The 14,108-nt window shown below is 43.2% G+C and overlaps 1 protein-coding gene across 4 annotated transcripts in view; it reads right to left on the minus strand.

Moving 5' to 3' along the window:
* FGF13 (fibroblast growth factor 13) overlaps positions 1 to 14,108 on the minus strand; it is a 503,351-nt gene that overhangs the window by 70,030 nt on the left and 419,213 nt on the right. The gene's annotated exons all lie outside the window — the stretch shown is intronic.

Here is a 14,108-nt window from a genome sequence, read left to right on the forward strand (position 1 = left end):
CTGCCTACAGACCACATGTGTTCTCCTGTCTCCTTCAGTGAGAGAACTCACAGAGGTCTATCACCGGAGAGGGATCGTGGTGGGCAGGGGGCGGCAGGGAGGGACCGAATGAAAGCCATTTTGCCTTTGGGTCCAAACTGTATTGTACAATCACGTTAACCACTAATGAAGCAGGTATTTTCATCCTCTCCTAACTCTCGTGTGTATTTCCCAGGTGCTCTCAGAGAAGAGTGTGAATATAACTCTGAAACCCTCAAAGCAGATCTGTGCTAAAACCCCGTTCATCTTCTTTATTTCTAAAAGATTTTTTTGATGTGGACAATTTTTTAAAGTCTTTATTGAATTTGTTACAATATTGCTTCTGTTTTATGGCCGCGAGGCATGTGGGATCCTAGCTCCCTGATCAGGGATTGAACCTGCACCCCCTGTATTGGAAGGCAAAGTCTTAACCACTGGACCACCAGGGAAGTCCCAAAACCCCATTCATCTTGGGAAGGCAATAATGAAAGAAAGACTCGCAGGCCACCCTAGAGAAGCATATTTTGCCTTTCCTTTCTGTCTTACTGCCACCTCAGGCCAGCAGCATGACATTTCAGTGGGAGGATGAATAAAGAACATTCCTTTGACACTTCCAAAGTGTCTTTTGCTCCTGTCTTGCTCTGTTCCTACCAGTTCCCCCTGCGCCCTTGTTAGGGAACTTCCTGGATCTCCTGCAGATCCAGAGTTTCAATTCTCCCTGCTTAACTCCAAGGCTCCCAACTCCTCTATGCTAGGTGGGCCTACTCGCTGCAGCTCCTCCCAGACCTTTGCTCCCCACTGCCCTAACTACCAAGCTCTCTCCTCCATCAGATTCAGGAAGAAAGCATCCTTGGCTCCTTTCTCCAAGTCAACTCACAAAGAGTTCTAGCCTGGGAGACAGGAGGCATACCTTTGAATCCTGTCCCTACCACTAACTGGCTGTGTGACCTTGGACATGTCGTATCTCCTGTTGGCGCTTCATCTTTCCCACCTGTATTTATTTTTTTAAAATATTTATTTATTGATTTGGCTGGGCCAGATCTTAGTTGCGGCATGTGGGATCTCTTAGTTGCAGCATGCAGGCTCTTAGTTGTGGCATGTGGGATCTTGTCCCTGACCAGGGATCGAACGCCCCCTGCATTGGGAGCATGGGGTCTTAACCACTGGCCCACCAGGGAAGTCCAAGCTTCCCCATCTTTAAAATCATCCTTGAGACTTGATGAATGGCTTTCAAATCGTATCCTGCAGAGCCCTAAGAGTACACAGATGTAAGTTCCCTCACCCGTGTTTCAACCATAGCACTTCTTTCCTCTCTTTTATATATTGGGACTCATTGTGTGATTTCTTATGAAAAAGATAAAAATAAAAAGATTCCACTACTAAAAACAAAACATTTGAAGACCTCTGGATGAGATGTTCTGGAAAGTCTTTTGGGCCCTGGGAGCCTATGATTTTTCTGCCTGTTCCTCCTACCTCTTCACCTTGCCCTCCTCATACTTGCCCTCTGCCCTTTCTCTTCCCATCCCATCAGAATATAAACTCCACATGGGATCCCCAAGAAAAATACGAGTCTCTTCGGCTCCATTCTTCACGGCTTCACTTGAGAAGCAGGCTTTGGCATTCTTTTCAGGGAGAGTTATGTGAGTTATCAGAGGAGAGAATGCTGATTGTTGTCTGCCAATCTCTTTTGGCAGGCCTTGGCGGAGCTGGAAAGAAGCTGGGGGGACCTGCTCTCAAGAGGCATCTCCAGGAGAGAGGCAGAAACCCAAACAGATGTGACTGTGATGAGTAAAAACGAGAGAATTCAGACAGCCTAATCAGGAGCAGCCTCAGTACTTTCTGAGCAGGAAGGAACTGGCTGTCTTTCTGAAAAGATTTCAAACACCCTTCCTCCATGAAGTGAAGATAAACACACTCAGAGCCACTTGCCAGTTGGCTCTCCAACTTCACTGACAGTCCATCAAAACATCTCAGTGACCAGCTAGTTACCAGGGCAAGGACTGCTGATGAGCTAAGGGAGGGAAGGGGGGCAGGTTCAAGTGCACCATGGTCAAGCAGCACTGGGATCCAGCTGGTAACTGAGTAGGGCAGCAGAGGGGGTATTGAAGAGACTGGGCAGCAAGTACCACCTTTTGTCGTCTATTTAATTATGTCCAAAAGCTGAGAGAAACGACTGGATAGAAATACAAATGAGGAGATTAGAGAAACGCCACTAGCAAAGGCTCCGGCCACTTAACTCCAACCAGGAAGAAAAATGAAATTTAAGGAAATCTCGTCAATGTCACATGGGAATTCTAGAGACAGAAAGAATGACTACTGTATTCTGTAACATAACCTGACAAATGTATTAGCTGGCAAAGAGTCTCTCCTAGTCAGATCATTTAGGGGAATTATGCTTCAGAAACAAAGATCTCCAGAATCAATTTTTTTAGCAATTGATTGGCTCTCTCCTGATTTGCATTCGGAATGAAAAGCCAGGGAACCCTAGGCTTGCACTGCTCTAGAATAGTGGGGTTGGTCTTCATTATGTCCCCTTTCTGAGATCATTCTCTAAATACTTAAGCTATAGAATGTACTGAAGCCACCTCTGGTTTATATTTAAATCAAATAAATAAATAAATAGATAGATAGATAAATAAATAAATAAAATCAATTGGGAACACACTAATCTGATCCTTAAGAGGAAAAATCCTATAACCCATATGAAAATTTCATTGTGCAGTCATAATTTATGAACATTAAAACCATAAAGCACCCTGACGCTATTAATCATATCTATGAATTCAGCTCCTTGCCATTTTAATTAGCCATAGCAGCTGCAACATCAAGAGTTCAAGGTCCCTGATTACCTGCTTGGTCACTTTAATCAAGAAAACCTGGAGAGGACATGGAAGCAACCTAAGTGTCCATCATTGGATGAATGGATAAAGAAGAAGTGGCACATATATACAATGGAATATTACTCAGCCATAAAAAGAAACGAAATTGAGTTATTTGTAGTGAGGTGGATGGACCCAGAGACTGTCATACAGAGTGAAGTTAAGTCAGAAAGAGAAAAACAAATACCGTATGCTAACACATATATATGGAATCTAAGAAAAAAAAAGTGTTCTGAAGAACCTAGGGGCGGGACAGGAATAAAGACGCAGACGTAGAGAATGGACTTGAGGACACGGGGAGGGGGAAGGGTAAGCTGGGATGAAGTGAGAGAGTGGCATGGATATATATACACTACCAAATGTAAAATAGATAGCTAGTGGGAAGCAGCCGCATAGCACAGGGAGATCGGCTGGGTGCTTTGTGACCACCTAGAGGGGTGGGATAGGGAGGGTGGGAGGGAGATGCAAGAGGGAGGGGATATGGGGATATATGTATACGTACAGCTGATTCACTGTGTTATAAAGCAGAAATTAACACACCATTGTAAAGCAATTATACTGCAATAAAGATGTTTAAAAAAAAAAGAAAGAAAACCTGGAGAAAAATATCGGATTGCTGGGGTGGAAGTTTCTCCCTTGATCATTCGGAGAGAGGAAGGATCACAAGAAAATGAGCTTAAGCTTCAAGATGTGGGGATTGAAGTTTTGTACAAGGAAAACATTCTTTTCAGCAAGGGTTGTCAAATACCATAGCTGATTGCTGATTTTCCTATAGAAGCTTTTGTGACTACAACAGAAACCTTATCTACCTTGGTGGATATGTGGACTCAAGGCTCTCATTCTGTCATTAAAACTACACATTCACATACCCATGACCTGCAACCAAGAAGGGGTCACGAGGAAAAGGGTAGCAACGCCATTACTGAGAAAGCGTTAAGGTCCTGTCTGATGGGGCATGGAGATAACTAGTGCCTTTGCCTTTGGAAGATCATATTGGGTGAACTTGGAACATGTGGGTCAAGGCAGTCGCACGCATTTTCTAAAGTTTCTCTCGTTTAACGTGTGGGTAATACTTTGTACATACAATACATTTATTCTCTACTACATGGTTTGCCCCAGTGGTGACAGAGCATCCAGAGCCAGCAAAAGCACCAGCTTCTCTGAGATCAATTTAGTTTTATTCAATAATATTTGAAGATCTTGAAGGAACAGTTGTTATTTTATGAGGTGACTGGTGGCTAACAAACATAAACGAGGTGTTTCTATGATGAAACACTTACGGCAGATGAGAAATGTGCAAAACTCAGAGGCAAAATATCTGTAACACTGGGTTCATTTCTTGCCCAGTGAACCAAGTAATCTAAACGAAAAGCTAGGGGGAAAAAAGAATGGAGGATTTGAGGCAGAAGCAGACAGTCATTTTTCTGGATCTAAGCTGTTTCAGGAAATAGGATTTCTGGAGGAAGGTGACCTAAACTCAAGATGTGTGGAAGGGAATGCGGTGTTTACAAATGATCTAATGTTCACTGTTACTCAGCATAGGGGGGCAGGATTCATAAGCAGTATAAGGAACTCTGGATTGATTTCCTATTTGCCAATGGCACTGTTTCCATCAACTTCCTGTCAAGAGTTGCCATCTTTGAAAGGAGCAGAGAGGTATGGGAAACTACTTCAGTGCTCTCTCAGGATTAAGTCTTAACACATCTCTTTTCAGACAGCAGCCAGAATTTGGGCAGCAGAACCTGCCGAATTTGGAGAAGATGGTATCCTCCAGATTCTAAGGAGGGGTCAAAGGCCAGGTCGATGATCCCCCTGAGAACTGTGCAGATACCCTAGAGGATTTTTAAACTCTCCACTCTGCTTTAGTTGTTGTTCATTTGTTTTTCGGTTTGGGTTTTGTGTTTTTGTTGTTGTTGTTGTTTTTGCCCAAACTGGGGTTTCAAATGGTGATAACACTCGATAAATACTGTGGTTATAATTGGATAAGCAACTTAAACCTTACAACACCTGTAAGGTAGGTGTTGTCATTATTGCCATTTTATAGAAGAGGAGAGGGCAGTCTAGAGAGACTAAGCGATATATCTATGGTTTCCTGGCCTGTACGTAGGTGGCAGTGCCCATATTTAAACTAAAGATCCTCAGCCAATACAATGTTATGTGTACAAGGCCAGCCCTTTTTCTTCTTGGCACCGGGTTTGGAATTTGGGTCGCTAAACAGTGGTGCTCGGATATGGCTATCTCTTGGCTTGGTTAACAGAAAAAGATGGAATATGGCATGCTTTTCAACTCAGTTATGCTTTTTTCTTTTTTTTAAAGAAAACTTCACTACCTTTCTCACTAAAATTCAATGATTATAAATCACTGCTTAATGCTACTCTGGGTTTCTCAGCCCAGGGAGTACTTTGACACCAGGGCCTGGTCTGACTCAGGTAATCTGGGGTTTGGGGATGCTATGAGACCCAAAAGACATTCCCCGGACTTTTTCTTCACCCCTACTTAGTGGAGACAAGAAGTTAAAGCTACTCCCAATTCTCTCAGTTCTTTTCATACAGGGAAAACTGGCTTTCCACACTGTAAGCATTTTTGTGCCATCTGCTTCCAGCTACAGGAAGCTTGAGTTCAGCCAAAAGAGAGAAAAATATTACACACAATGTATTCACTTCCATGCTCTGACGCCCGTGACTATTCTTTTGCAATCGGGTTTCTCCAGTATCCATTCTAACTAATTTGCTCTAACTTTTCCCTTCTGACAAACAGCTAAAAGTATAATCAACAGATTGAAACTATTTACTAACTTCTCCTGTAACCACTGAAGACCTCAAGCAATTTGAGAAGCTGATTTCATAACAGGGGCCTTGATGCTCAATTAACAACCTCATTTTAGAGAAGAGATCTGAGGCAAGAGAAGTTAAATGAATTTGTCCTGGGCCAAATTGTTCATTCATTCATTTAAAATCGACTGAGAACCATTTGCCATGTACCAAGCTACACCCTGAAGGGGTGCAAAGGTACCTTGAAAGACGCAAAGGTACGAATAGCTACAATGGGTTTATCGAGCACTAACTATATCCCTGGCACTCTTCTAAGTACCTTACCCTTATTGACTCACTTAATACTTAACAACCACCTTATGGGCTTATCCCCATTCTACAGATGAAGAAGCTGAGGCAAAAAGAGGTTAATGAGTTCATTCAGGTAAGAAGTGGAGGATTCAAATCCATGCATTCTGACTTACATCCCATGTTCTTAAAACTGCTCTACTGCCTCTCCAGTGACTGTCCCTGGCCTCAAGTGGAGGAGAAAGAGAAGTAAATAAAATGACTAAAACCAAATGTGATGAAGCACAGTAAGAGTGGTACCAATGTCCAAAGTGCTGGGAGCATGCAAAAGGAGGCACAGCTAACTGTGGGCAGAAGTCGTCAGCTTCAGAAAACACACACACACACACACACACACACACACACACACACACACACACAAAACCATCCCACTAAAGATGGATTTTGGAGGATGAGAAAGAGCTAGGAAGTCGGGGAATGAAACCTGGTAAAGCCAGACTTCAAACCTGGGTTAAACTGACTCCTGGTGCTGAGCTCTTACCAGGCTATGTTACTTCACCTCAGGTGAGAGGATTTACACAGTCTTGGATTATGATGCCCCTACACTTTGAATCACTTGGCAACAAGTTGATCCCCTATTGTAACCATTCTCCAGGAGTGTACTTTTCTGTGAAATGTTGATTACAGGTATGGTCGTGAAGCATTCTGGGGATTGTGCTAGGTGGAGGCTCTGATGCACGTCTGTGAGTTGTTTATTTCTTGCTTGTAAACCAACTGTCTTCCCTTCCCCACTCACTGATCGTGTTCCGCACAATATTGTCAATGGTGATGTTCAAGTGTACAGTAGTTGATCGATTTACAACTGCCATCAGCAGAGGGTTTAGTAGAAGTAATCCTTTTGGAAAGATGCCCATCAAAATGAAAATTAAATTGGCATGTATGCCACAGTGAGTCATGCATTCTCCTCCTGCGATAACTGGGGTGAGCTTAGCAACCAGAGATTTGCGTGTGGGCAGTTATTAAATAATTTGATGATGATGATAAAACTTTAAGCTAACAAATGAATTAAAGATTATGGGGAGGGCTTCCCTGGTGGTGCAGTGGTTGAGAGTCCGCCTGCCGATGCAGGGGACACGGGTTTGTACCCCGGTCCGGGAAGATCCCACATGCCGCGGAGCGGCTGGGCCCGTGAGCCATGGCCACTGAGCCTACGCGTCCGGAGCCTGTGCTCCGCAACGGGAGAGGCCGCAACAGTGAGAGGCCTGCGTACCACAAAAAAAAAAAAAAAAAAAAAAGTTTATGGGGAAATGACTGTCCAAGCCACATAATCCTAGTAATTCCTCTATGTAGATTTCAGTATTCCTACTGGAGAGGGACAAGTAGGATTTGGTTAGTGTTTGAATATATTTAAAACAAAAAAATCTTCCTACTTACTCATTCCTCTTCCTGCCGCTAAAATACCAGTGCCTACTTTCTCTATCAGAATATTGGTATCCTTTGGTCTGAAAAAAATATACTTAAACAGAATTGTTAAGGGAAACAACAGTGCACTATTTCATTATAAGAAGAACCAAGACAACATGCTGTATGTACGTGTGTGTGTGTGTGTGTGTGTGTGTGTGTGTGTGTGTGTGTACACTCCGTGTAGGCTTCAGGCAATGCTGTAAAGCCAGCACCTCAGCCCAGATGCCCACCGCCCTTATGAGGCCCCAGCTCTTGCAGATAAGACTTTAGCATCCAGGTTGTCCTAATTCTTCTCCTTCATTAATATTGTCCTTCCCCATATCCCATCCCTGGGTCGGTGCTTTCCAATAAGACAGCTACTCTCAGCTCCCCTCATCGGTGCTGGGTTAATGATTACTAATAATGTCCTCATGACCCCTGCCCCCCGCCAGTGGCTCATTCTAACAGATTTCATGGAGGCAATATTATATTGTACTACAAAAGAGCGCCTCTAGTGGTGACATTAAAATGACAGAACAGCCTGCCAAAGTAGCTTCAAGGGAACTAACAGCTTTGGAGAATCCCTCAGTTTAAAGGTCTCCTGCAGGGCTTCCCTGGTGGCGCAGTGGTTAAGAATCCGCCTGCCAATGCAGGGGACACGGGTTCGAGCGTTCATCCGCGAAGATCCCACATGCCGCGGAGCAACTAAGCCCGTGCGCCACAACTACTGAGGCTGCCTGCACTCTGGAGCCCGCGTGCTGCAACTACTGAAGCCTGCGCGCCTAGAGCCTGTGCTCCGCAGCAAGAGAAGCCCGCGCACCACAACGGAAGAGTAGCCCCTGCTCGCCGCAACTAGAGAGAGCCTGCGCGCAGCAACAAATACCCCACATCTTTACCAACAATACCCACTTCCCTTCTTCATATTCACCATTCAGTCTAATTTTATCATATATTATGTGTGTGTCTGTGTGTATATATTCCTGGCGATTCCTCCCTATAGATTTCAACATCCCTTTTAGAGAGGGACAACTAGTATTTGGTTGACCTCTGAATATATTTAAAACATCAAAAATATTCCTACTCACTGCATTCCTCTTCTTATGCTCCTTCAATCGTTCAATTGTTTTGCTTCAATTCTGGAAATTTAGCCATCAACTCTTCATCTACTGCTTCCCCTTAAGTCTCTATTCTTCTTCTGAAGCTTCTATTAGGTGTATGTGAGACGTCATTCTCTCCTCCATTCTTTCTTACTTCTCTTTCCTAGTCCCATCTCTTTAACTTTGTAGAATCGGGGTGCTTCACCGATTCCCTCTCTAGTTGGATTTAGTCTATTGCTTGATTTTGTTTTTATTCCACTGATGCACACGCAAATACTGTATTATACATCACATAATATAAATTACATACAGCATATTAAAAATTATATATGTATATACATACATGCATGTGTATACATACATACATACATACACATATATACTTTTTATAATGTCTGTTTCATCTTTTCTAATATGTCTGCTATTTTTTTCACAGCATGCTGTTTATACCTTATGGATTCTATTCCTTCCTTTATCCTATGGAACATTTTGAAGATGCTTATGCTAAAGTCTCTTTCATATTGCCTTATTACACAACTTTTCTGGAATATAGATCACCCTGTTTATTGTCACTTCTGACTACCCCTGCAGTGTCTTATTTCCCTTCTTGCTCTGTAAGTTTGACTGTGGGCTCACCTTCAGCAGGAGAGTTCTTTTCTGTAGAAGTCCTATGTGAACCCTGCATAGCAGACTTATCCCTCTCTACAATTCTGTGTTCTTTCTCTGCCAGTCTGCCAGTACTCTCTGAGTTTCACTGGATCAAAGTCCATTTTTAAATTTTAATTTCCCAGCTTTTTAGTATCAATTAAGACGTGGGGCTTTGATTTCTTACACTCTAGGCCCAGAATGGACACTCCACCCATATTCTGCATCCCCAGGCCTTGAGTCCTGATTTATCATGAGCTGGACAGGACTTCTGGCTCCTAGCTTTATGCAGGAAGCTCGAGGCTCTGCATCAGGGCTGTGGCTTCACCTTAAGCCCCAAGATATATATCCAAGTCTAGTACTCTTGATGGCCATGTAGCTTTAACGGTTGCACTTTGCTTTGGCTTTGAATTGCTGCCTTGTTTCTGTCACCTGGAAAGTTTTCTTTTTAGATTTTGAATTTTCTTTCATATTGTCAAAGACATGCTTCTGTTTTATCCACTCTTTCTATGTTTTCATGGAAGGATAGGGGCTTCTGCAAGACCTTAGTTCAACATATTGACTAGAAGTCCTGATTCAAACTTTATTTCCACCATAACACAAAAATTGCTTATACTAAGATCATCAATAACCTTCTTATTGTTACTTGCAATGACTGCTTCTCAGTCATTACTTTACACAACGCTTCAGCAGCATTGGATGCCATTGACCATTCTCTTCTTGACATTCTTCCATAGGCTTCTCGAGGCTCTGTTCTCCTGGTTTTCCTCCTACCTATATTTCACTACTCCTTCTCAGTCTCCTCTTCCTGTTACTGACCATTTGAGTTCCTTAGGATTCTGTCTTAAGCTGTGTAATTTCTCCCTCATTCTCCTCTTTGTAGGTATTTACTCTTCATTCATCCACTCAACGAGTGTTCTTGGAGTACTTACTATGTGCCGGGCTGAGTTGTAGGTATACAGCAGTGAACAAGGCAGATGGGATCGGGCTCACATGGACACGAGAGTCCCATGAAGAGCCAAAGAGTGAACTCTTAAACATAAATAAGTAGTTATAAATTGTGATTGCTGCTATAAAACGGAAGAACAGAATGCTAGTCGAGAGTAATACCAAAGAAACTAATTGAGATTGGAAAGTCAGGGAAGGACTCTAAAAGGAGATGACACCTAGCTGACTCTTGATATATGATAGGGACCCAGTCTCACGAATAGTGTAGGAAATAACTACCTTTTCTACTGTAACAACTCCAGAAATTTCCATCATTTTTGATGGAGTTCAGGACATCATGCCCCTAAATATGGCACATTGAAAATGTTAAGCTGAAGGAGTTTGAGAAAACAGCAAAAGCAGGAAAGTCACTCTCACCTTCCACCCTCCCTTCTCCCCAGACACACATCATAAAACCCTCATGTGATGGGCTTCCCTGGTAGCGCAGTGGTTGAGAGTCCGCCTGCCGATGCAGGGGACACGGGTTCGTGCCCCGGTCCGGGAAGATCCCACATGCCGCGGAGCGGCTGGGCCCGTGAGCCATGGCCGCTGAGCCTGCGGGTCCGGAGCCTGTGCTCCGCAGCGGGAGAGGTCGCAACAGTGAGAGGTCCACGTACCGCAAAACAAACAAACAAACAAACAAACAAACCCTCATGTGAGAAGTGCCCTTCTCGTACCCAGGGGGAAGGAGCATCATTGTCTCCAAAGGCCTTGCTGAGTTTCCTCCAGTTTACTACACTTACCTCATACTCCTTGGCCTATTATATTTCTACATGACTGCCCATTCTTCATCAAAACTAGCATAAAAATACTCAGGTCTAATTGTTCCTTCTGGTGTGCATTTCCTTATGAAGGCTCTTACCTCACGTAAGCCTGACGCTAAGTAATTTTGTGTGCTTTTCTCTTGCTAATTTGTCTTTGTGTGCTGTTCAGACCCAGCCAGGGCTGAGGCTGGGTCTGAAACCCAAAAGCGTTGAGGAAAACTTTGTCCTCCCCTACACTTTCATCAGCTCAGATAGCTCCTCGGAGCTCTACACATGGATAGTTCTACCCAAATGCCATTCAGGACCTCGAACTAAACAAATCTGAAATTGAACTCATCTCCCCAAACTGTTTCCTCCTCTCTTATTCCATGTGGCTATTACATGTGTTTCTCGTAGCCTACTCCTTTCTGGATTCATCCACCATCTCAATCAAGCCAGGAACTTAGGTATGATCCTGTGTCCTTTGCTTTCCCACCTCACTTCCAAGGAGTAACCAAGTACTGCAGGTTCTGTATTCTTACCGTCTTCTGTAAATCCCTATTGTTAAGACTTTCACCTATTCCAGTTTTATTTCTCGCCTGAATTTCACCATGGCCTCCTCTCTGCTCACTGCTCCAATGTTAACAGACAAATCTGATCATGCACGCCCTGTTAACAACTCTCGGCGGCTCTCCACTGACAAGCCTTCCATTATGAGGCCCCAGACTTCCTTGTCACCCTTCCTTCCTTTCTCAGCCACATTGTATTTCAGCCATACCAAAGGACTTCCCTTCCCCAAGACACCCCTTCCAGCCCTTCAGCCACTCCAACTGCTACAGCTTTGAAAATTCTCTTCCCTCTCACTAGCAAGTGCTTTAAGATTTATTTCAGGTGTGATGTCCCCTGGGAAACCTTCCTCAACAATCCCCCTGTAAAGACAGTTTCTTCTTCTCTGCTCCATAGCTATTATGGCATTTACAGTGTTCATTTTCCGTCGACTTGTCCGTCATGCCCACCAAACAGTGAGCTCCCACGGCAGGGACTGAGCCCTCATTTCTGGATGCCCACAGCTACAAAGAGTAGGGACTCAATAACATGACTGTTTCTTGGCTAAATGAATTAGCTAACTGTCCCTTTCTCTGTTTATAAAGGAGGCATCTGGAAAACTGAAATGCAGGACGGGTCTATTTTGATAAGAGTAGGTTCACCTACAAATGCATGTTAGAAGGTAGCCATGTTTTCACATAGACAGAAGAACTATATAGTTCAGGCATCCAACCATAAGCCGGGGATGACTGGATCCTTGTGAAAGGGAAAGAAGTTAAATCACGTTGGTAACTAGGTTGGCCCATATTTCATATTAAAATAATTCTTCAGAAGTATACAACACGTTAAGGTCTGACAGAGCCCTTTTACAACCGTTGTCTGATTTGATATGCTTGAGAACTGGTGACGAAGCCAGAGGAGATTTCAATTGGCTCCATTTTACAGACCAGAAAACTGTTTCTCACCAAGAGGTCATGGTTTGCCTACCATCACACACCTAATTTATTGATTGATCAGTTGAGGCCCTGCCTCATTCCAAGGAGGCAGTGTAGTTGCTTACAAAAAGGTATCCAGGGAAACAGAGGGCAGCGGAGTGAAGAAAGAAGTCAAAGGGTAGCAGAGGCCAGCAGGCTTTCAAACCTCAGGTTTCTGAGTCCTAGGCTCCTTCCCTTTCAGCTCCATTAGGTTGTGACTCCAAAAGGGTTTCAACCACTGGGCAGTGATCGGCAGGAGTTCTGTTTGCATTTAAAAAAAAAAAAAGAAAAGGAAAGAAAAAAGGAGCAACAATTTTGACCTCACAAAGCAAGTAGCCCGGTATCTGTTACAATAATCTCCCCTCAAATGTAAGCACTGACAGTTAAATCCAAACTTGAATTACTGTAACTATCCTGCTTGGACGAGAAACCTAATCAACCAACAGACAGAGGCATGGTGAAATGAGCTGAGACCACAAAGAGAACTGGCCCACGAGGGTACAGGGGCTTGGGCTTGGTTTTCAGAGAGAGAGAGAGCGAGAGAGGGAGAGAGCGAGAGAGAGAGGGAGAGGTTTATATATAATTAATAAATATATTTAATGCATATACATATTAAATATATATATTAAAATTAATTAGATCAAGAGGTGACTCGGTTTCTGAGGTAAATGAATTCAATTCTGGTCACATCCCATTTTACAGTCATCCGCCTGCTCCTAGATTTTGATGAGAGTTTAAACAATGATGTGGCTTTACTTGGATCCCATGCCTCAACCAGAATCACAGTTACCATTTTCCTAAGTGTTTTATTGAAATTGAAAATGATAATACCTATAAAACCTCCCCAGGGCTGACATTTCCAAGTCTTTTTCAGCACAAACAAAATTAGAAAATGGAAAATATAACCTTTCTCGCCCTGTATTTTCTTCACAGTGTATAAAATTGAAAGGTAGTCTCTATTCCAGAATCACGACCAACCAGCAGGAATAATAATAATGATGAGGAGTGATAATAGAAGCTAGCATGTTTTGGAGCTTTTACTCTGGACCAGGCTCTGTTCTAAACCCTTTACGCGTGTTGACTTACTCAACGATCACAGCAACCCTATGAGGTAGGAACGATTATTATCCCCATGTTACAAAAGAGAACAATGAGGTACAATGAGGTTAAAGTTTTGGCTAAGCTAGTGACTGCTGGAACTGGGTTCCTAACCCAGACAATCCTGCTACACTCAGATGTGCAAATAATCTTTTTTTCTTTAATTTTTCTTTTCTTTTCTTTTGATTCTTTTCTCTTTTTAAAAAAAATTATTTATTTATTTTTGTCTGTGTTGGGTCTTCGTTGCGGTGCATGGGCTTCTCATTGTGGTGGCTTCTCTTGTTGCAGAGCATGGGCTCTAGGCACACAGGCTTCAGTAGTTGTGGCACGCGGGCTCAGTAGTTGTGGCTCGCCGGCTAGTTGCTCTGAGGCATGTGGGATCTTCCCAGACCAGGGCTCGAACCCATGTCCCCTGCATCGGCAGGCAGATTCTTAACCACTGCGCCACCAGGGAAGCCCCAAATAATCTTAATTTATAGTTGTTTGGTCAAACAGATGGATTACAGATTTCATGGATCACTTCTGACTTTTTCTACTCCTTGTTGCTGTTTTCTGTTTATATCATTGTCAATTAACATTCCAGTAGTAGAGGCTCAGGGAAGTAAAAACCTATAGGAAG

Source organism: Monodon monoceros, unplaced genomic scaffold (genome assembly GCF_005190385.1).
Source record: "Monodon monoceros isolate NGI ecotype Baffin Bay Population unplaced genomic scaffold, NGI_Narwhal_1 Super_Scaffold_22, whole genome shotgun sequence".
NCBI lineage: Eukaryota > Metazoa > Chordata > Mammalia > Artiodactyla > Monodontidae > Monodon > Monodon monoceros.